This window comes from Hylobates moloch, unplaced genomic scaffold (assembly GCF_009828535.3).
Source record: "Hylobates moloch isolate HMO894 unplaced genomic scaffold, HMol_V3 SCAFFOLD_1, whole genome shotgun sequence".
Taxonomy (NCBI): domain Eukaryota; kingdom Metazoa; phylum Chordata; class Mammalia; order Primates; family Hylobatidae; genus Hylobates; species Hylobates moloch.
In genome coordinates, this window is record NW_026652276.1 from 72947467 (window position 1) to 72968924 (window position 21458).

The window sequence follows — 21458 nt, forward strand, 5'->3', positions numbered from 1 at the left end:
GAAGCATATCTCAATTTAGACTAGCCACATTTCAAGTGCTCAAAAAGCACATGTGGCCTGTGGCTACTGTAATTTCAATTATACAGCTCTAAATATTTTCGCTCCTGTTCACCTCTAGACATTTTCCTCAACTTTCATTTCCTAACATCTTCTAATATTTTCCTCACTTTATTTCAACTATATTGGTATCTTGCTTGTTCCCCCCGACTGCCACCCAACAGCCTACTCTTTCATCAGTTCCTTTACATTTGCTGTTCCCTCCACCTGGAATGCTCTCAAACCATCTTCACATGGTTCATCCCCTTGTTGCTCAAGTATCACTTTCTCATAGAGGCCCATTCCTAGTCTACTGTATTCAATAAAGGAGCTCTCATCCTCCTAACACTTTACATCCTCTTATTCTGCTTTATTTTTCTTCCAAGCATTTATTGCTAATTGGTATTCAATTTTATATCCATCGTCTCTCACTAGAATATAAATTCCATGATGTGATAAAACTGAATTTTCAGTCTTACTCCCTTCTCAATTCTTAGTGCTCAAACAGTGCTTGGCATATGACAAGAAATCAGTATTTATTAAATGAATGAATAAATGTGACAGGATAGGCATTAAGTGAGAATGCAAAATTGCAGTAACAATAAAAAAAATGGAAACACTCAAAATATCTTACAATAGGGGAGAAACTGAACAAATTACGGTATAAAATGCTATTTAATGCTATATGGCACTGGCCGGGTGCGGTGGCTCACGCTTGTAATCCCAGCACTTTGGGAGGCTGAGGCGCGCGGATCACGAGCTCAGGAGATCGAGACCATGGTGAAACCCCGTCTCTACTAAAAATACAAAAAAAAAAAATTAGCCGGGCATGGTGGCGGGCGCCTGTAGTCCCAGCTACTGGGAGAGGCTGAAGTAGGAGAATGGCGTGAACCCGGGAGGCGGAGCTTGCAGTGAGCGGAGATTGCGCCACTGCACTCCAGCCTGGGCGACAGAGCGAGACTCTGGCTCAAAAAAAAAAAAAAAAAAAAAAAAAAAAAAAAAAAAAAAAAAAAAAACTATATGGCAGTTTCATTATAACACAAGCCAAGAAACCTATTGTTTAGTTCAAAAGAAACAAAAAAGTAAATTGTACATAAGTATTTCTTTTAACACCATAAAATAATACCCTATTTCTACAAAGAGAGATCTTGAGAATACTATATATACCAAACCCCTCACAGAATCTCTGCAAAAGGGACTGATTCTAGGAACGGAAGTCATCGGGGGCCTTCAGCTTTACATACAAGGTTTGAATTTTTGCAATAAGAACATGTTCATGTATTAGTTTTTCAACTTAAAATTGATAAAAGTTTAAAATATATCTGCACAGTAAAACAAAATAGGAAATAAGTGAAAACATTGAGTCTATCTCTAAGTAAATGAGTTACAGGTGATTTTTATTTTAGTTTTTGCAGTTCCTAGGTTTTATACAGCAGACTTATGAAAAAAACTCAAGTAAGCATGTAATTTAAATCTTCAATTATATATTTTTTCTTTTTTCTTATTTTTGCTTTTGTTTTTCAATGACATTTTTAAAGCGTCTCACTGTCATGATTACTACATCATGACTGAGCATCCCAAATCTGAAAACCCCAAATCTGAAATTTTTTGAGTGCCAAAAAGACACCCAAAGGAAATGCTCATTGGAGCATTTTGGATTTTCAGAATTGGAAGGTTCAACTGGTAAGTATATTGCAAACATTGCAAAATCTGAAAAAATCAGAAATCCGCAATAATATGGTCCAAAGCACTTTGGATAAGAGGTACTTAACTAGTGCTGCTGTTTAACATTTAAAGAGCTTAGAAGGCCGGGCGCGGTGGCTCACGCTTGTAATCCCAGCACTTTGGGAGGCCGAGGCAGGCAGATCACGAGGTCAGGAGATCGAGACCACGGTGAAACCCCGTCTCTACTAAAAATAAAAAAAAATTAGCCGGGCGTGGTGGCGGGCGCCTGTAGTCCCAGCTACTCGGAGAGGCTGAGGCAGGAGAATGGCGTGAACCCGGGAGGCGGAGCTTGCAGGGAGCCGAGATCGCGCCACTGCACTCCAGCCTGGGTGACAGAGCGAGACTCCGTCTCAAAATAAATAAATAAATAAAGAGCTTAGGAGGCCAGGAGCAGTGGCTCACACCTGTAATCCCGGCACTTTGGGAGGCGGAAGCAGGCAGATTGCTTAAGTCCAGCAGTTCGAGACCAGCCTGGGCAACATGGCAAAACCCTGTCTTCACAAAAAATACAAAAATTAGACAGACATGGTGGCACATGCCTGTAGTCCCAGCTACTGGAGACGCTGAGGTGGGAAGATCAATTGAGCCAGGGAGGCGGAGGGTGCAGTGAGCCAAGATCAAGCCACTGTACTCCAGCCTGGGTGACAGAGTGAGACCCCGTTTCAAAAAAAAAAAGAGACGTTTTTTTTCCTCTCACAAAATGTGTACCTCCCCACAAAATAGAAACTAAGAAAAGTACTTGCGAATATTTACCTGAACCCTGGATATGAAACAGCTTTTTAGATTCACTAATGAAGTAAATAATGGAGATAAACAGATTTGAACTTATGAAAAAAATTATTTCTATTTGTCTATGTGAAATTAAAAAGAAAAAAATTGGGGAAAATACATTGTCGTAGTTGCTGAGAATATTAATTTTCTTAAGCAGTGCTTAGGAATGGGGGCACTAGGGCAATTCATTGAGTAGGGCTTTCCAGCTCACTGCAGAACCTTAAGCAACCCTTGCCCTATTAAATATCAGTCACTGTTGACAACCAAAACCTTTCACTGTCCGTCTATCAAATTAAAGCTCAAAGGACGCCTAACGGTATATGAGCAGAGAATTCACAAAAAGCGAAATAACAAAAAAAAAAAACATAAAAGGCACCAGCAGTTTTGATAAGCAACTTGGCATTACAGACCAAGAATCTTGAATATATTCATATTAATTGTACCTTTTAACATTTTACTAATTCTATGTACTGGAATATCTGTAAAGGCAACCATTTAAAATAAAACAGTCCTTGGCTTTTTTTTTTTTTAATAACAGTAAGCACAAACAACTTAAATGTCTAACACAATAGTTAAGTAAATTAGTTTGTGATGGACTGCCTAAGAAAATAAGCTTTTTAAAATAACATGAAAAAAATGTGTTAAATGCCGCATGAAAAAAGATAATTGTACAGGAGTAAGAATTACTTAAAAAATATCCCCATGAAATGAAATACTATGAGAAATCATAATCTTACATATCAAAATTACAAAGGTAACATTTTTTCACCAACTGGATTGACAAAAAATGTTGACCTCATTCATTGTTGCTGCTGGTAAAGGGATAAACTGATAGAATTACTTGATTGCCAATTTGACAACAAATATCCATATTACAAATGCATTTAAGGCTCTCTGACTCAGTAATTCCACTTCTAGGAATTTACTTTATGTACATCCTTACACATTCGCAAAATAACATACGTGCAAGGTTATTCAATGTACCATAATTTGTGGTAGTAAAAGGCTGTAAACCTAAATGTCCATCAAGGAGGGATAGGTTATAGAAATATAAACCTGTATTTATATAAATATAAATATTTACCTATATTTAAATATAAATGTTTACTTTTATTTATATAAACATAAATATTTACCTTTATTTATATAAATATATTTATAACTTAATGTACATATAATTTATGATCTATAATACAAAATAATTTAATAAATATAAATCAGGTATACCATTGTATACCTGTAGAAAGTACAAAGCTATTAGAAAGAATGAGGAATCTGTTCACGTACTGCTGTCTCCAAGATAGGGAGAACTATTTCCTAAAATCTGTAAACGTTAACTTATTTTGTTAAATGAAAAAGAAAATAAGCCAGGCACAGTGGCTCAAGGCTGTAATCCCAGCACTTTGGGAGGCCGAGGCGGGCAGATCAGGAGGTCAGGAGACTGAGACCATCCTGGCTAACACGATGAAACCCCGTCTCCACTAAAAATACAAAAAAATAAGCCAGACGTGGTGGTGGGCGCCTGTAGTCCCAGCTACTCCGGAGGCTGAGGCAGGAGAATGGCATGAACCCAGGAGGCGAAGTTTGCAGTGTGCCGAGATCGCGCCACTGCACTCCAGTCTGGGTGACAGAGCAAGACTACCTCTCCAAAAAAAAAAAAAAAAAGAAAAAGAAAATAAAAGGCTAGATGCGGTGGCTTACACTTTAGAAGGCTGTGACAGGTGGATTGCTTGAGTCCAGGAGTTTGAGACCAGCCTGGGCAACATGGCAAAACCGTCTCTACAGAAAATACAAAAATTGGCTGGGCGCGGTGGCTCACGCTTGTAATCCCAGCACTTTGGGAGGCCGAGGCGGGCGGATCACGAGGTCAGGAGATCGAGACCACGGTGAAACCCTGTCTCTACTAAAAATATAAAAAAAAAAATCAGCCGGGCGTGGTGGCGGGCGCCTGTAGTCCCAGCTACTCAGAGAGGCTGAGGCAGGAGAATGGCGTGAACCCGGGAGGCGGAGCTTGCAGTGAGCCGAGATCGCGCCACTGCACTCCAGCCTGGGCGGCAGAGCGAGACTCCGCCTCAAAAAAAAAAAAAAAAAAAAAAGAAAATACAAAAATTAGCTGGGCATGGTGGCGCATGCCTGTAGTCCCAGCTACCTGGGAGGCTGAGGCAGGAGGATCATTTGGGCCCAGGATGTGGAAGTTGCAGTGAGCTGAGATTGTGCCATGGCACTTGAAGTTGGGTGACAGAGTGGGACCCTGTACCAAAAAAAAAAAAAAAAAAAAGGTCACCCAGGCATGGTGGCTCATGCTTATAATCCCAGCACTTAGGAAGGCTGAGGCAGGAGGATTGAAACACCAGCCTGGGAAACATAGGGAGAACTTTGTTTCTACTTCAAACAAACAAACAAACAAACAAACAAGCAAGGTACAGAAGTGTGTATGATATACTGTCTTTGTATATTTTTAAATTAAGAGAGAGCTGGGCGTGGTGGCTCATGCCTGTAATCCCAGCACTTTGGGAGGTCAAGGCAGGTGGATCACCTGAGATCAGGAGTTTGAGAACAGCCTGGCCAACATGGCGAAACCCTGTCTTTACTAAAAATATAAATAATTAGCCGGGTGTGGTGGCACACGCCTGTAGTCCCAGCTACTCGGGAGGTTGAGGCACAGAATTGCTTGAACTCAGGATGGGGAGGTCGTGGTGAGCCAAAATTGCACCACTGCACTCCAGCCTGGGTGACAGAGTGAGACTGTCTCAAAAAAAAAAAAAAAAAAAAAGAAGAAGAAAAGAAAAAAAAGAGAAAAACGAAAGTGGGGCCAGGCATGGTGGCGTGCACCTGTAGTCCTAGCTACTCAGGAGGATCAGCTGGGAGGACTCTTTCAGCCCAGGATTTCGAGGCTGCAGTGAGCTATGGTAGCATCACTGCACTCCAGCCTCAGACCATCTCCAAAAACAAAATTAAATTAAATTTTACAAGTATGTATTTGCTTAACAAAAAGGCATCTAGGGAGAGAAAAAAATCGGTAACTGGAAAAGAGGGCTAAGATTTTTCACTTTATAACCTCATATTTTCAATTTTATGCCACATGAATATGTTATCTATTAAAAATTATTATAACATATCCCATCCTAGGTATATACTCAAAAGAAAGGAAATCATATATCAAGGAGATATCTTCACTCCTATGTTTACTGCAGCACTATTAACAATATCCAAGATTTAGAAGTAACTTAAATATCTATCAACAGATTACCAGATAAAGAATATGTGGGCTGGGTGTGGTGGCTCCCGCCTGTAATCTCAGTACTTTGGGAGGCGAAGGTGGGCAGATTACCTGAGGTCAGGAGTTCAAGACCACCCTGGCCAACATGGTGAAATCCTGTCTCTACTAAAAACACAAAACTGAGCTGAGCGTAATGGCGCATGCCTGTAGTCCCAGCTACTCTCAGGAGGCTGAGGCAGGAGAATCGCTTAAACCCGGGAAGCAGAGGTTGCAGTGAGCTGAGACTGCGCCACAACCCTCTCCAGCCTGGGCAACAGAGTAAGACTCCGTCTCAGAAAAAAAAATGGACCAGGAGAGGTATTAGTGCTGGTTGGGTGGTTCCAAAGGCAGACACTGTTGGGGGACTGCTGCATGAGGTGACTCCTGGAGCCTTCAAGTCTTCAGTTTTCTTTAGGTTTCATGGGGAGTGAGGCCCTTCAGGCTGCTGAGTGTTACAAGAAAGTTCTCCGCTTTCCTGCCTTACTGCGCAGTCTGAAGGAGGTGAGGTGAGCGTTCTGCTGGCACTACCTCTGGCACCATCTGCTTTTCCCTAAGGCCAAAGTTTCCCTGGGATCTGGGGGTTTAGGCCACTCAAAACACAATTTTCGACCGGGTGCGAAGGCTCATGCCTGTAATCCCAGCACTTTGGAAGGCTGAGGCAGGGGGATCACTTGAGGTCAGGAGTTCCAGAACAGCCTGGCCAACATGGTGAAACCCTATCTCTACTAAAAATACAAAAATTCACAGGGCGTGGTGGCGTGTGCCTGTAATCCCAGTTACCTGGGAGGCTGAGGCAGGAAAATTTCTGGAACCCAGGGGGCAGACAGTCTGCAGTGAGCCAAGATCGCACCACTGCACTCCAGCCTGGGCAAGAGTGAGACTCCGTCTCAAAAAAACAAACAAAAAGGCCGGGCGCAGTGGCTCTCGCCTGTAATCCCAGCACTTTGGGAGGCCGAGGCGGGTAGATCATCTGAGGTCGGGAGCTCAAGACCAGCCCGACCAACATGGAGAAACCCCATCTCTACTAAAAATACAAAATTAGCTGGGCGTAGTGGCGCATGCCTGTAATCCCAGCTACTCGGGAAGGCTGAGGCAGGAGAATCGCTTGAACCCGGGAGGCGGAGCTTGCAGTGAGCCGAGATCGCGCCACTGCACTCCAGCCTGGGCAACAAGAGCGAAACTCAGTCTCAAAAACAAAAAACAAAACAAAACAAAAAACTGTGATACATATACACAACAGAGTACTATTTAACCATTAAAAAGAATAAGATCCTGTCATTTGCAACAACATGGATGGAACTGGAAGGTCATTATAGTAAGTAAAATAAGCCAGGCACAGAAGGACAAACTTCACACGTTCTCGCTTATTTGTGGGAATTAAAAATTTAAACAACTGAACTCTTGGACATAAGAGAGTAGAGAGATGGTTACTAGACACTTGAGAGGGTAATGGGGGCTGGAAGTGAGGATGGTTCATGGGTGCAAAAACATAGTTAAGAATAAATAAAACCTAGTGTTTGCTAGCACAATGGGGTGACTAACGATACTAAAAAAAAATTTAATTGTATATTTAAACATAAAGAGTATAACTGGATTGTTTGTAACGAAAAGGATAAATGCTTGAGAAGACGGATACTCCATTCAGTCTAATGTGATCATTATGCATTGCATGCCTGTATCAAAATATCTCATGTAACCCATAAATATACCTACTACGTACCCACAAAAATTAAAAATTAAGAAAAGGGTAACTTTTAAGACACCGAAAAAACTTACTATAAAAATGAATAGGCCAGGCGTGGTGGCTCATGCCTATAATCCCAGCACTCTGAGGCGGGTGGACCACCTGAGGTCAAGAGTTCGAGACCAGCCTGGCGAACATGGCAAACTCCATCTCTACTAAAAATACAAAAATTAGCTGCATGAGGTGGTGGGCATCTGTAATCCCAGCTACTCAGGAGACTGAGGCAGGAGAATCGCTTGAACCCGGGAGGCAGAGGCTGTAGTGAGCCGAGATCATGCCACTGCACTCCAGCTTGGGCAACAGAGCGAGACTCCATCTCAAAATAAAATTAAAAAATAAAATAAAATAAAATAAAAATAAAATAAAATAAAAAACTGCCAGGCATGGTGGCGCACACCTGTAGTCCCAGCACTTTGGGAGGCCAAGGCATCACTTGAGATCAGGAGTTCAAGACTAGCTAGCCCAACATGGTGAAACTCCGTCTCCACTAAAAATACAAAAAAATTAGCTGGGCGTAGTGATGTGCACCTGTAATCCCAGCTACTTGGGAGGCTGGGACAGGAGAATCTCTTAAACCCAGGAGGTGGAGATTGCAGTGAGCCGAGATTGTGCCACTGCACTCCAGCCTAGGTGACAGAGACTCTGTCTCAAAAAAAAAAAGAAAGAGAGTAAAACTGAAGAAGAAAAATTACCAGATTGTTCATGAATGACAAAATATTCATACCAGGTGAAAAAAGCAAGTTAGTAAACAATATGGACTATAAAATCCCAATTTCACACATATAAGTAAGCACATTAAAAAGACAGGATTTACACCATAATGTTAACAATCATCATGTGTGGGCCATGGGTTTAAGGGTAATTTTTAATGTATTCCTGTTTTTCAATTTTTCTTCAATTTCGTAATCAGGAAACAATTATTTTTTAAAAAGTACTAATAAAATGCGTTTTTGGTTTTTTTTTTTGCCTCTCAACAGCAAAGATCTTTTAAAAGAATAACTCTCAACACACGTACAAATGGAGAGAAACAGGAATTTATACTACTACTAGTGACCATATACAACTCCTTTGAAATTTAAGAATATGAGAAATTCATAAGTGTTTATACTTTGAACCAGTAAAACTCAACTGTTGTAAATCTATGATGAGGAACTACTCTAAATTCAGAAAGCCTTCAGGTATAAAGTTGGCTATCCTGGCCGGGCGCGGTGGCTCACGCTTGTAATCCCAGCACTTTGGGAGGCCGAGGCGGGTGGATCACGAGGTCAGGAGATCGAGACCACGGTGAAACCCCGTCTCTACTAAAAGTACAAAAAATTAGCCGGACGTGGTGGCGGGCGCCTGTAGTCCCAGCTACTCGGAGAGGCTGAGGCAGGAGAATGGCATGAACCCGGGAGGTGGAGCTTGCAGTGAGCCGAGACTGCGCCACTGCACTCCAGCCTGGGCGACAGAGCGAGACTCCGTCTCAAAAAAAAAAAAAAAAAAGTTGGCTATCCTGGTGCTCTTTTTAGCAACATATAATCAAAAGCAACCTATCATCACAAAAAAGTGAAATTGTCTCTGGTTCAACAATAATTAAAGCAATGCTTACGAAGATTAATAATTTGAGGAAATAATCAAGATATAAAACAGCGGGCCGGGCGTGGTGGCTCACACCTGTAATCCCAGCACTTTGGGAGGCCGAGGCAGGCGGATCACAAGGTCAGGAGATCGAGAGCATCCTAGCTAACATGGTGAAACCTCGTCTCTACTAAAAATACAAAAAAAAAAAAATTAGCCGGGCATGGTGGTGGGCGCCTGTAGTCCCACCTTGAGGCTGAGGCAGGAGAATGGCTGAACCCGGGAGGTGGAGCTTGCAGTGAGCCAGGATCGCGTCACTGCACTCCAGCCTGGGCAACAGAGCGAGACTCTGTCTCAAAAAAAAAAAAAAAAAAAAAAAAAAAAGATATAAAGCGGCATATACAATATAATTATGATTGTGTAAACTACTCCCGACCCTCAAGCTCAGGCAAAGACTTACAAGAAGAAAAAAAAAGAGTGAAAGGAAATAATCATTATTGTGTGTGTTTGTGAGACTGGAAAGGGCTTTTGCCTCACTACTTCTTTCTAGTTTTCTTTAATAAATGTACTGCTACTTTGGGAGGCCAAGGCAGGCAGATCACCTGAGGTCAGGAGTTCATGACCAGCCTGACCAATGTGGTGAAACCCCATCTCTACTAAAAATACAAAAAAAATAGCCAGGCATGGTGGTGGGTGCCTGTAATCCCAGTTACTTGGGAGGCTGAGGCAGGAGAATCACTTGAACCTGGGAGGCAGAGGTTGCAGTGAGCTGAGATTGTGCCATTGCACTCTACCCTGGATGACAAGAGCAAGACTCTGTCTCAAATAAATAAATAAATAAATAAATAAAATAAAATAATAAATGTACTGCTATTATAAACAAAAAATTCCTGAGAGAGAGAGAGAGAGAGATATATATATAAATACACACACACATATACACACACACACTCTTCTAACATTAATGTACATGTGTGGAAATGGCTATAAGATGTATTCAGAGTATATCACTCAAGGATACACTTTTCATAGAAACTGATTAAAATTAGTTTTCCTGAAATGACAAATCACATATGCCTCAAATCCAAGAAAGATGAAAGGCAGCAAACTACTATTAAAATTACTACACAAATCCCTTGAATATGTGTTTTCATATTAGTAGCTAATGAAGAACAATGGTGACAACAAAAGATGGCTCACATGCTGTGTTGCTAACATTACTGAAATGCTACTACTTACTAATCATTATAAAAAGTTACTAATTACTAACCAGAAACAAGATATACTATTTCCTCTATAATTATGATTTCCTGGATTATTAAATAGCATCTGAAATCACGGCGGTTCACGCCTGTAACCCCAGCACTTTGAGGGGCAAAGGCAGGAGGATCACTTGAGCCCAGGAGTTCAAGACCAGCCTGGTCAACATAATGAGAACCCATCTCTATTAGAAAAAAGAAATCTGAGCCAAGCACGGTGGCTCACGCCTATAATCCCAGCACTTTGGGAGGCCCCAGATCGAGACATCCTGGTAACAGGTGAAACCTGTCCCTGTCTCATAATACAAAATTAGTGGGTGGGTGGGGGCCTGTTCCCAGATACTCAGAGAATGGTGACCGAGGGGGTTGCAGTGTGATCGCCCTGGGTCCACCTGGTGACAGGAGAATCCATCTAAAAAAAAAAAAAAAAAAGGAAAAAGAAATCTGTAACCAGACGCAGTAAGACAAGCATCTGGTCAATTTTTTTTTTTTTTTTTTTTTTTTGAGACGTCCTGTCACCAGGCTCGGCTCACTGCAACCTCCGCCTCCCGGGTTCACGCCATTCTCCTGCCTCAGCCTCTCCGAGTAGCTGGGACCACAGGCGCCCGCCACCACGCCCGGCTAATTTTTTATATTTTTAGTAGAGACGGGGTTTCACCGTGGTCTCGATCTCCTGACCTCGTGATCCGCCTGCCTCGGCCTCCCAAAGCGCTGGGATTACAAGTGTGAGCCACTGCGCCCAGCTCATTTTTTTTCAAGTAAAAGTAAAGAGAAAAAATAATGCTGGGAGATACCAAAAATACGATTCAGGGGAAAATTAAGCCCTTACAATTTTAAATAAAATATCCATGACCAGCCTGGGCAACAGCAAGACCCCATCTCTATAAAAAAAAATATGAAAACTAGCTGGGTGTGATGACACAGGCCTGTGGTCCCAGCTACTTGGGAGGCTGCGGTGGGAGGATCATTTGAGCCCAGGAAGTTGGGGTTGCAGTGAGCAGTCATCATGCCACTACACTCCAGCCTGGCCAACAGAGTGAGACTCTGTCAAAAACAAAACAAACAAAAAAAAAACACACAAATCATGAATTGCCTAAAAATACTAGAATATAATCAAAATTTTCAGTGTAGTAGTAGTAGTCTGTGGGTGATTTGTTTGCTGCAAATTTGTTCAGTATGAACTACAGCTAAAATCCAGACAAATTTTTCTTGGAAAAAAAAAAAAAAATCACCGTATCTGGCACTGTGCCCCATTTCTACACAGCAATCAGCATAGTCTCCTCCCAATAGATAACATATATATGTTCTAGTTTGACCTAGTTCTAGCTATTGCTTATTAGCTGTTAAAATTTATTGTCTACTTGACCTCATGTACTTACCTCACCTGCTTGACTCCTTCAGAAATTTAAGTATAATATACTGAATCTACTTTTTTCATCATAATGAAAATACATTTTTAATAAGATAAGCAATAAGGCTAATAAGCTCACTGAAAAAAATTAATCATACAAAATGCACAAAATTCTAAAACTTAGCTATAGCTTTTAATACTTTTATTATATTCTTGTTTTTTCTATGCAGGTGATTAAATGTTATTTTTAATATTTATCAACAATATAGTCACTTCTGTATTTCAATAATAAGGTAATACAATTTAAAAATATCATGAAGTGCTATCATTTATAAACTGCAACAAATACATTTCATAAAACTATCAGTAAAAGGTAAACAGTTTATATGTAAAAAAATTTATTCTTGTAGTTTCATACATAAACTATTTTCCATATTAATCCTAAAATAACATGACTAAATGAAAAAGAGGACAAAAATATAGGCAACTAATTATTAAAATATATAGTAGTGGACATGGCATTTATAAGTAGGCATACGGTAACTTTATTATATTTAAAAGTTATTTGGAAGTTTCACACATTATGAGGAAGTCAGCATAGCACCGAGTTTCTAATCTAGAAAGAATAGAAAGTAAATTCTATTTTTAGAGACAGGGTCTCGCTATGCCGCTCAGGCTGGAGAACAGTGGTAAGATCACAGCTCACCGCAGCCTGGAGTGCAGTGGCTCAAGCAATCCTCCTACCTCAGCCTCCCGAGTAGCTGAGACTACAGGCGTGAGCCACCACCTCCAGCTAATTTTTAAAAATTTTTTTGTAGATATATTGCCTAGTCTGAGTAAATTATTTTTAACGATTAAGATGCCAAGCAAGTCTCTGCCCCTTAGGATTCTCCCCACTGATTCCCGTGTGTCCTTTAAAATGCAAATTAGCCAGATAATTAGTTAGCCAGAGTTCACTCTCTGGGAACTTCACGCTGACTCTCTAAGGTCTGTTTGTTCGTTTGTTTTTCTGAGAGGGAGTCTCGCTCTGTCGCCCAGGTTGGAGTGCAGTGGCGCGACCTCGGCTCACTGCAAGCTCCACCTCCCGGGTTCACGCCATTCTTCTGCCTCAGCCTCCCGAGTAGCTGGGACTACAGGCACCCGCCACCATGCCCGGCTACTTTTTTGTATTTTTTTTTAGTAGAGATGGGGTTTCACCGTGTTAGCCAGGATGGTCTCGATCTCCTGACCTCGTGATCTGCCCGCCTTGGCCTCCCAAAGTGCTGAGATTACAGGCATGAGCCACCGGTCCAGGCCCTGACTTTCTAAGGTTTAAATGATCCTCCCTTGTTAAATGTTACTCTCTATCATAAACTCCACCAATTTGAAACCTTTGTATCTTCAACACCAAACACAGTGATTGTTATCAAATAAAAAGAATGTTAATTGAGGCATGAACAGAACTAGACTCTATTATAATCCAGTGCCTATCCTCTTAAACATGTACTGCTTGCTTCCTTTTTCTTTTCTTTCTTTTCTTTTTTTTTGGTTGTTGTCGTTGTTGTTGAGACAGAGTTTCGCTCGTTGTCCAGGCTGGAGTGCAATGGTGCAATCTCGGCTCACTACAACTTCTGCCTCCCAGGTTCAAGAGATTCTCCTGCCTCAGCCTCCCGAGTAGCTGGGATTACAGGAATGAGCCAGCACACCCGGCTAATTTTGTATTTTTAGTAGAGACGGGGTTTCTCCATGTTGGTCAGACTGGTCTCAAACTCCCAATCGCAGGTGATCCGCCTGCCTCAGCCTCCCAAAGTGTTGGGATTACAGGCATGGGCCACCGCGCCCAGACTGCTTGCTTCTTAAATGGGGATATTGCTAACATACATCTGTAGTCAGTAAATTCTCCCAGAACCTACCACCAGTAATCATCCTCTCTGCCTCCTCCACAACTGAAACAGAACCCATTCCCTAGATCTACTAGGAAGTGTTTTGTTTCCCAAAAAAACAACCCCCCCCAAAAAAAACCCAAAACCAGAATCCACTTCAGTTTACAACCAAGAAAGAATTATTCTTACCTGCTAAATTTGATGAAACAGGAGACAATTTATAAGATTTCCACCTCTTAAGTGAAATCATGTAAGTTAAATTAATTAAAACTATAGCAGATCTTTAATATTACTTTCAAGGAAAGTAACTTAACATTCCTACTAGCCTCTTTAGCCTACTCTTAATGTAGTTCATATAGATCAAATGAGAAATGAAAATGCACCGCATCAAAAACATTTCAGTATATTTACAAATGCCAAGTTGCTAATGAATAAAGTAGAAACAAGCTAACATTCTAAGGTGAGTGTCAGGAAGGACAATTATGCTATTTCATATAGTGTCCCTTCCACTGATGTTTCTGATGGACACAAACCACCCTGATGCAAACCACTGCACTGGTAGCAACATGATTAACAGTGTATAGACACTTCTGAAATTCTTAAATCCTCTAGAAAACTTACAAAGATAACCCATAATGTTGCCTAATTCAGTGTTAAATAAGGATATTAAGCACTTACTATATATACGATCTGAGAGACATAAAAATATAATACATCTATGTCAGTACCAAACTACAAACAGTACCAAACTACAAAAGCTAATACTAACTAGGAACTCACGGCTAATACCCTTAATATTGTACTTGCAATTATCTAAGTTTTTTTTTTTTTTTGAGAGGGAGTTTCGTTCTTGTGCCCAGGCTGAAGTGCAATGGCGCGACCTTGGCTCACCGCAACCTCCGCCTCCTGGGTTCAAGCGATTCTCCTGCCTCAGCCTCAGAGTAGCTGGGATTACAGGCATGCGCCACCATGCCTGGCTAAATTTGTATTTTTAGTAGAGACAGGGTTTCTTCATGTTCCTCAGGCTGGTCTTGAGCTCCCGACCTCAGATGATCCACCCACCTCGGCCTCCCAAAGTGTCGGGATTACAGGTGTGAGCCACCGTGCTCGGCCTTACCTAAGTTCTTATAATAATAAATTTACCAAAACCAAAAACAAGAAAAAAAATTTACCCCTGTTTTTCAAAGATATATACATATATACACCCAGTTCTAACCCCATTACTCAATCCAATAATTCCTACATAAAAAAAATAAGAACAGGCCGGGCGCGGTGGCTCACGCTTGTAATCCCAGCACTTTGGGAGGCCGAGGCGGGTGGATCACAAGGTCAGGAGATCGAGACCACGGTGAAACCCCGTCTCTACTAAAAATACAAAAAATTAGCCGGGCGTGGTGGCGGGCGCCTGTAGTCCCAGCTACTCGGAGAGGCTGAGGCAGGAGAATGGCGTGAACCCGGGAGGCGGAGGTTGCAGTGAGCCGAGATTGCGCCACTGCACTCCAGCCTGGGTGACAGAGCGAGACTCCGTCTCACAAAAAAAAAAAAAAAAAAAAAAAAAAAGAACATTAGGAGTTTCAAGGAACTCTAAGAGATAATCTGATCCAATCTTCTGATTTTATAGATCAAGAACAAGAGGACAAAAGAGATGAAATGAGTGGCTCAAGTTCACAAATGGAAAAAAGCAAAAGTTCTGATTTAGTACTTTCTACAACTTCACGGTAAAAACTAGTTTACTCACAAATGTTCCACATAATGGCTTAATATTACTTTTCACCATATAACCATGATTCAATGGTTTAATTATAAATAAACCTGAAGCTAAAATGTACACAATAATTAACAAGAGCTTAGTATATATACACACACACACAAATACGCTTCATTCATTTTTAAAACGAGTTAAGGAATCATTCATGTTTTTATTTTTATTTTTAATTTTTTGAGATGGAGTTTCGCTCGTTTCCCAGGCTGCAGTGCAATGGCGCGATCTCAGCTCACTGCAACCTCCACCTCCCGGGTTCAAGCGATTTCCTGCCTCAGCCTCTCGAGTAGTTGGGATTACAGGCATATGCCACGGCTAATTTTTGTATTCTAAGTAGAGACGCAGAGACGGGGTTTCTCCATGTTGGTCAGGCTGGTCTGGAACTCCCGACCTCCCGTGATCCACCCACCTCGGCCTCCCAAAGTGCTGGGATTACAGGCGTGAGCCACCACCCCCGGCCATCATTCATGTTTTTAAAACAATCATTCTAATATAAAAGATTGATGTTTATATTTATAAGTAAGTGTTATATAATCAAATTTCAGTAAGTGTGTGATCATTTTAAGCCATTATTCTAAAACAAAGTTCAAAAGTTTTCTTGTCTGCTGCTAGAAGTACAAACTCCCAATAACAGCAGTTTTCCCTGAATACTGTCTGTAGTAAATTTCAAGATGCAAGTTTTGCCCTACAGAAATAAAAATACCGAGTTCTTATGGTGACCATTTATGCATTAAACCAGGGAAACTCACCGACACTTAAGCAACATGAAACTTGAAGTTTAGTCCTAACATTAAAAGCAAAAAGGGCTGGGCACGGTGGCTCACACCTGTAATACCAGCACTTTGGGAGGCCAAGGCAGGCAGATCATGAGGTCAGGAGTTTGGGACCAGCCTAACCAACATGGTGAAACCCTATCTCTATAAAAAACACAAAAATTAGCTGGGTGTGGTGGCACATGCCTGTAATCCCAGCTACTCAGGAGGCTGAAGCAGAAGAACCACTTGAACCCGGGAGGCGGAGGTTGCAGTGAGCCCAGATCATGCCACTGCACTCCAGTCTGGGCAAGAGAGCGAGACTCTTGTCTCAAAAAAAAAAAAAAAAAGCAAAAGGCAGGCTGGGCACAGTGCACAGTGGCTCACGCCTATAATCCCAGCACTTTGGGAGGTGGAGGCGGATGGATTACTTGAGGTCAGGAATTTGAGACCAGCGTAGCCAACATGGTGAAACCCCTTCTCTACTAAAAATATAAAAATTACCCGGTGTGGTGGTGGGCGCCTGTACTCCCAGCTACTAGGGAGGCTGAGGAGCGAGAATCGCTTCAGCTCAGGAGGCGGAGGTTGCAGTGAGCTGAGATCATGCCACTGCACTACAGCCTGGGCGACAGAGCAAGACTCTGTCTGAAAAATAAATAAATAAATAAATAAAAGCAAAAAGCGTGCAATGCCACAATGCAACAGAAATACTTGCAACAAACTCTTCAGGTCACTTGCATTAATTATCTATGTATTCCTTCATGACATCTTAGTACACTGGGATTCTAAAAATAGACAATACTTTATAATTATGTTTAAATACCCTATAAACTAATAAGAAGGAAAAAAGCCTAACTAAAAGGGGCAACTATTATTTAAAGAATTAACCCAAGATAGTGTCCTAATACAAGTACTTTATTAGGAATGGCATCCACTTTCCCTTTGTATAAAGAAAAGAATGCTGCCTCACAGAAAATCTAATTTAAGGCAAAATATCAAAAATATGTAGAAGTCACCAATACTGCAAGACCACAATAATAAGCACCACAGTACATCGACTATATGGTTAAAAATAAATGTAATGAACACTCTTCACCCATAAAGGAACCACTGAGTTAATGAAAGCCAATTTCACGCACAATTTTAACAAAGCTGAGTATTTAATTTTCAAGCCCATAGTTGATGGAAGGTGGAGATCAAAATGTCATTTTGCAGGTAGGTGAAGAAACTGAAGCTCAGAAAGATGATTGGGCCAGAAAGTCCAAATTTTTCTAACCTAAGAAGTTTACATACTTATACACTGCTGACAGCAGGGGAAGGCAACCCTGACAACTGCCTGCAGAGAAGAGAAAAGCCTTAAAAAGGAAACCAACAATTCAAGTGCGCAGAATCCTACTACAAGACCCTATAGGATCTCAGAGCATCAATAATTCTGAATCATAAAGAAATAGTGAAACAACGTACAATGAACTCTTGTTTAAGTCACAGAACCATGTAATTTGTTACAGAAATAATTCCGTCCCAATTGGTTAACGTAAAAAAAAAGGGGAGTGCTAAAACGGGTAAATTTTCAGGATATATTAAAAACATGAGAGAAGCAGCCATTCTAAATGTATCTTTTCTGGATTTTATAGCACGATTTCAAAATTTATAAAATGTTCACCCCCCCACCCGTCATTGTTACGAAGTAGCAATTACCGGCCATCCTGTTACCAAATGGGAATACACAGACAAAAACATGTGTGTGACCGACACACACACACTCAGTCTTTTTTTTCCTGGTTTTAGCTACTGAAAGTTAATATCAGGTCCCCCTAATTTCTAAAACATCTAATTGTTCTTTGGACAACTATGTTAGTACCAAACTATAAAAGCAAATACTTTTGTATTTGTGTTCACTACCGCAAAATGTTGGTTACACACAGAAAGGGCTATCGTGGGAAGAAATTAAAATCAACGCACAAAATGGTGCTTTTATAGCATTTTCAAAACGATTGTGCATACTCCTTGCCAGCACATCTAGACTTTGCTCCTTAAGACTAAACATGAGCTGGCCGGGCGCGGTGGCTCTCGCCTGTAATCCCAACACTTTGGGAGGCCGAGGTGGGCGGATCTCGAGGTCAGGAGATCGACCATCCTGGCTAACACGGTGAAAACCCGTCTCTACTAAAAACACAAAAAATTAGCCGGGCATGGTGGCACGTGCCTGTAGTCCCAGCTACTTGGGAGGCTGAGGCAGAAGAATCACTTGAACCCGGGAGGCGGAGGTTGCAGTGAGCCAAGATCGCGCCACTGCACTCTAGCCTAGGCGACAGAGCAAGACTCCGTCTCAAAAAGAAAAAAAAAAAAAAAGACTAACCAAGAGCCAAATTAGCATACTTCCCCTTCAGGCATACTGAGCTCCGAAATCATCATCTTCCTCCTAAAGAGTAATTATCTCCTCCTAAAAGGACTGCGCAGCTCACAGCTCCTCCGAAACACGGGAGAACTTCGCGAGAGCTCAAGACCCTGGACTTGAGTTTTAGAAAAATGCTTAACAAAGTGGCCTCTGCCACTTAACTGCACGACAGCCAGTGTGCTGTGAGAGGAAAAGGTCGAAAGAGGAGGAAAGCTAGTCTTTAATTTTAATCCCTATGATTCAGGCTCTTCGCCCGCCACTCTCCAACCCTAGCCTGACAGGACGTCAGGCTGTCTCCCCCTTCCCCACCAGTCCCGCCACCTACCCCGCAACAGTGCTCAGTCTTAGGATTTTGAAGCTTTAAAAATCAACCTGGCTCCCTAGAGTTCAGGCCGCAGTCGCTGCCGCCATGTTACAGCTTGTGCGGCAAAATGCGTCAGTGAGGGAGGTGTGTGCCTGAGTAGGGAGGGCGGGGGCTGGCAGAGGAAGGACCGTCCCCAGGCCCCGGGTCTCGACTGCAAGCCTTCTCCTACTGCAACAGCGGCAAAGGCACTGCTGCGGTCCTCAGGGACCTCCTCTGGGCCCAAGCAGCCCCGATACCTCGAGGGAGAGACGGTTAACCCAACCCGGTCAGCCGCGCCGGCTCCGCCCCTCTCCCCAGGCCCTTCCCGCTTTCGTACCCAGGGACTGCTGAAATGACGCCGCCAGAACAACATAAGCCTCACACCACTTACCTGCACCGGTAGAGTTTTCCTCTTCTCTGGGTCCGGTCCTTTGAAGCGCTTCAAATCTACCGCCGCCAGAAAAGGCGCTAAAGCCCGCTAACCGCCTCCCTCCCCCACAACTCAGTCCTGGCGTGGAGGGACAGCGTCGCACCGGAAGCGCGTCAGGAGTGGGTTGTCAGCATCGGCCAGCGTTCACTTGCTTGCGTCACCACGCCCTCCTAGGACTTCTAGGATTTGGGTTCCTTTTAAATTCGTAGTTTATAGGCAGCGTAATGCTTTCTGGATGCGTTGACTGGGAACGCTTGTAACCGTTAAAACGCCGTATCCTTCGTAAAGTAAAGTGCTTCATTTAATAAACATTTATTGATCTTACGCTAGGTTATCAGAAAGGAAGGCCTACCTTCATGGAGCTTCCGGTTAAGCTTCCACTTAACGCTAGGATATAAGTTCTAAAAACGCAGTAATGAGCAAAGTGTTATTTGAGGAAAGAGGAAGAAATTACAAAGAGCTTTGATGTTCTTTGTTGTTTTACAGATAAAGAAATTGAGGCTCAGGGAAGATAAATGCCTCCTCCTCAAACACACTGTTCTTGAATACCAAAGCAAGTCTTTTGATGCCAAATCTAGTGCCTTCTAGAGAAAATACAGCATATATTATTTAATTATTTTAAGGGGCAAGGGTCCCCGGATTATGTTAGAAATAAATAACCATTGCTGTTTGGGTGGGGGGATGGGTAGTGATTCTGGTAGGGATGTGGGGTGTGTTTTAAAGGAACTAGCTAACTAGAGAACTTAAATTGTTCTGTCGTTTAAAGGCAACGTAAATTATGATCATTTAAATTTTTCACTCATTTGCATCAGGTAAATTAATTATCAACAACAGTTAGGCATGTGGTGGTGCATCTAAGGGGCTTGACCAGTTTTACATAGCAGTAAAACAGAGGACATTTCTGCCTCTCCACCCCCACCCCTTTTAAGTCATTGCCCTTTATTGCAGGAGAGCAGCGGCATATTCATCTTTAGACAGTTCAGAGATTAAACGGATTTACACTTTGCTATGTGTGGGGGGAACAATTCTGCAATACCTTAAAACGGGTCCCCAACCCCTGGGCCACAGACGGGCCCAGCTAATTTTTTGTATTTTTAGTAGAGACAGAGTTTCTCCATGTAGGTCAGGCTGGTCTCAAACTCCCGACCTCAGGTGATCCACCCTCCTTGACCTCCCAAAGTGCTGGGATTACAGGCGTGAGCCACCATGCCCAGCCAACGCTTTTCAAAAGAAGACATACATGCAGCCAACAATCATAATGAAAAAGCTCAACACCACCAATCATCAGAAAAATGCAAATCAAAACCGCAGTGAGATATTGTCTCATACCAGTCAGAATGGCTATTATTAAAAAGTCAAAAAATAACAGGTGCTGGTGAGGTTGTGGAGAAAAAGGAACATTTTACAGTGCTGGTGGGAGTTTAAATGAATTCAACTATTGTGGAAGACAGTGTGGTGATTCCTCAAAAACCTAGAGGCAGAAATACCATTTGACCCAGCAATCCCATTACTGAGTATATACCCAAAGGAATATAAGTTGTTCTGTTATAAAGACATACACATATGTATGTTCATTGCCACACTATTCACAATAGCAAAGACATGGAATCAACCTAAATGTCCATCAATGGTAGACTTGATAAAGAAAATGAGGTACATGGCTGGGCGCGGTGGCTCACGCTTGTAATCCCAGCACTTTGGGAGGCCGAGGCAGGTGGATCACGAGGTCAGGAGATCGAGACCACGGTGAAACCCCATCTCTACTAAAAATACAAAAAAATTAGCCGGGTGTGGTGGCGGGTGCCTGTAGTCCCAGCTACTCGGAGAGGCTGAGGCAGGAGAATGGCGTGAACTCGGGAAGCGGAGCTTGCAGTGAGCCGAGATTGCGCAACTGCACTTCAGCCTAGGTGAAAAAGTGAGACTCCGTCTCAAAAACAAAAAAAAAGAAAAAAGAAAATGTGGTACATATACAGCATGGAATACTAGGCAGCCATGAAAAAGAATGATCTCATGCCTTTTGCAGGAACATGGATGGAGCTGGAGACCATTATCCTTAGCAAACTAATGCAGAAACAGAAAACCAAGTACTGCATGTTCTCACTTACAAGTGGGAGCTAAATGATGAGAACATATGAAGACATAGAGGGGCACGATACACACTGGGGCCTATCGGAGTGTAGACAGTGGGAAGAGGGAAAGGATCAGG

At 42.2% G+C, this 21458-nt stretch overlaps 1 protein-coding gene across 3 annotated transcripts in view; it reads right to left on the reverse strand.

Annotated features, from left to right (window-relative positions):
* Positions 1-19353, reverse strand: part of PPIG (peptidylprolyl isomerase G) — a 57467-nt gene extending 38114 nt beyond the window's left edge. Inside the window, exon 1 of one of the 3 annotated variants that reach the window (XM_032755453.2) lies at positions 19214-19353. The gene's annotated coding sequence lies outside the window, so the exon portion shown is untranslated. Of the gene's footprint in view, positions 1-18804; positions 19104-19213 lie in introns of those variants that run through there. The other 2 variants (XM_058441297.1, XM_032755455.2) reach the window with 2 other exon arrangements.
* Between the last annotated feature and the right edge of the window lie 2105 nt (positions 19354-21458).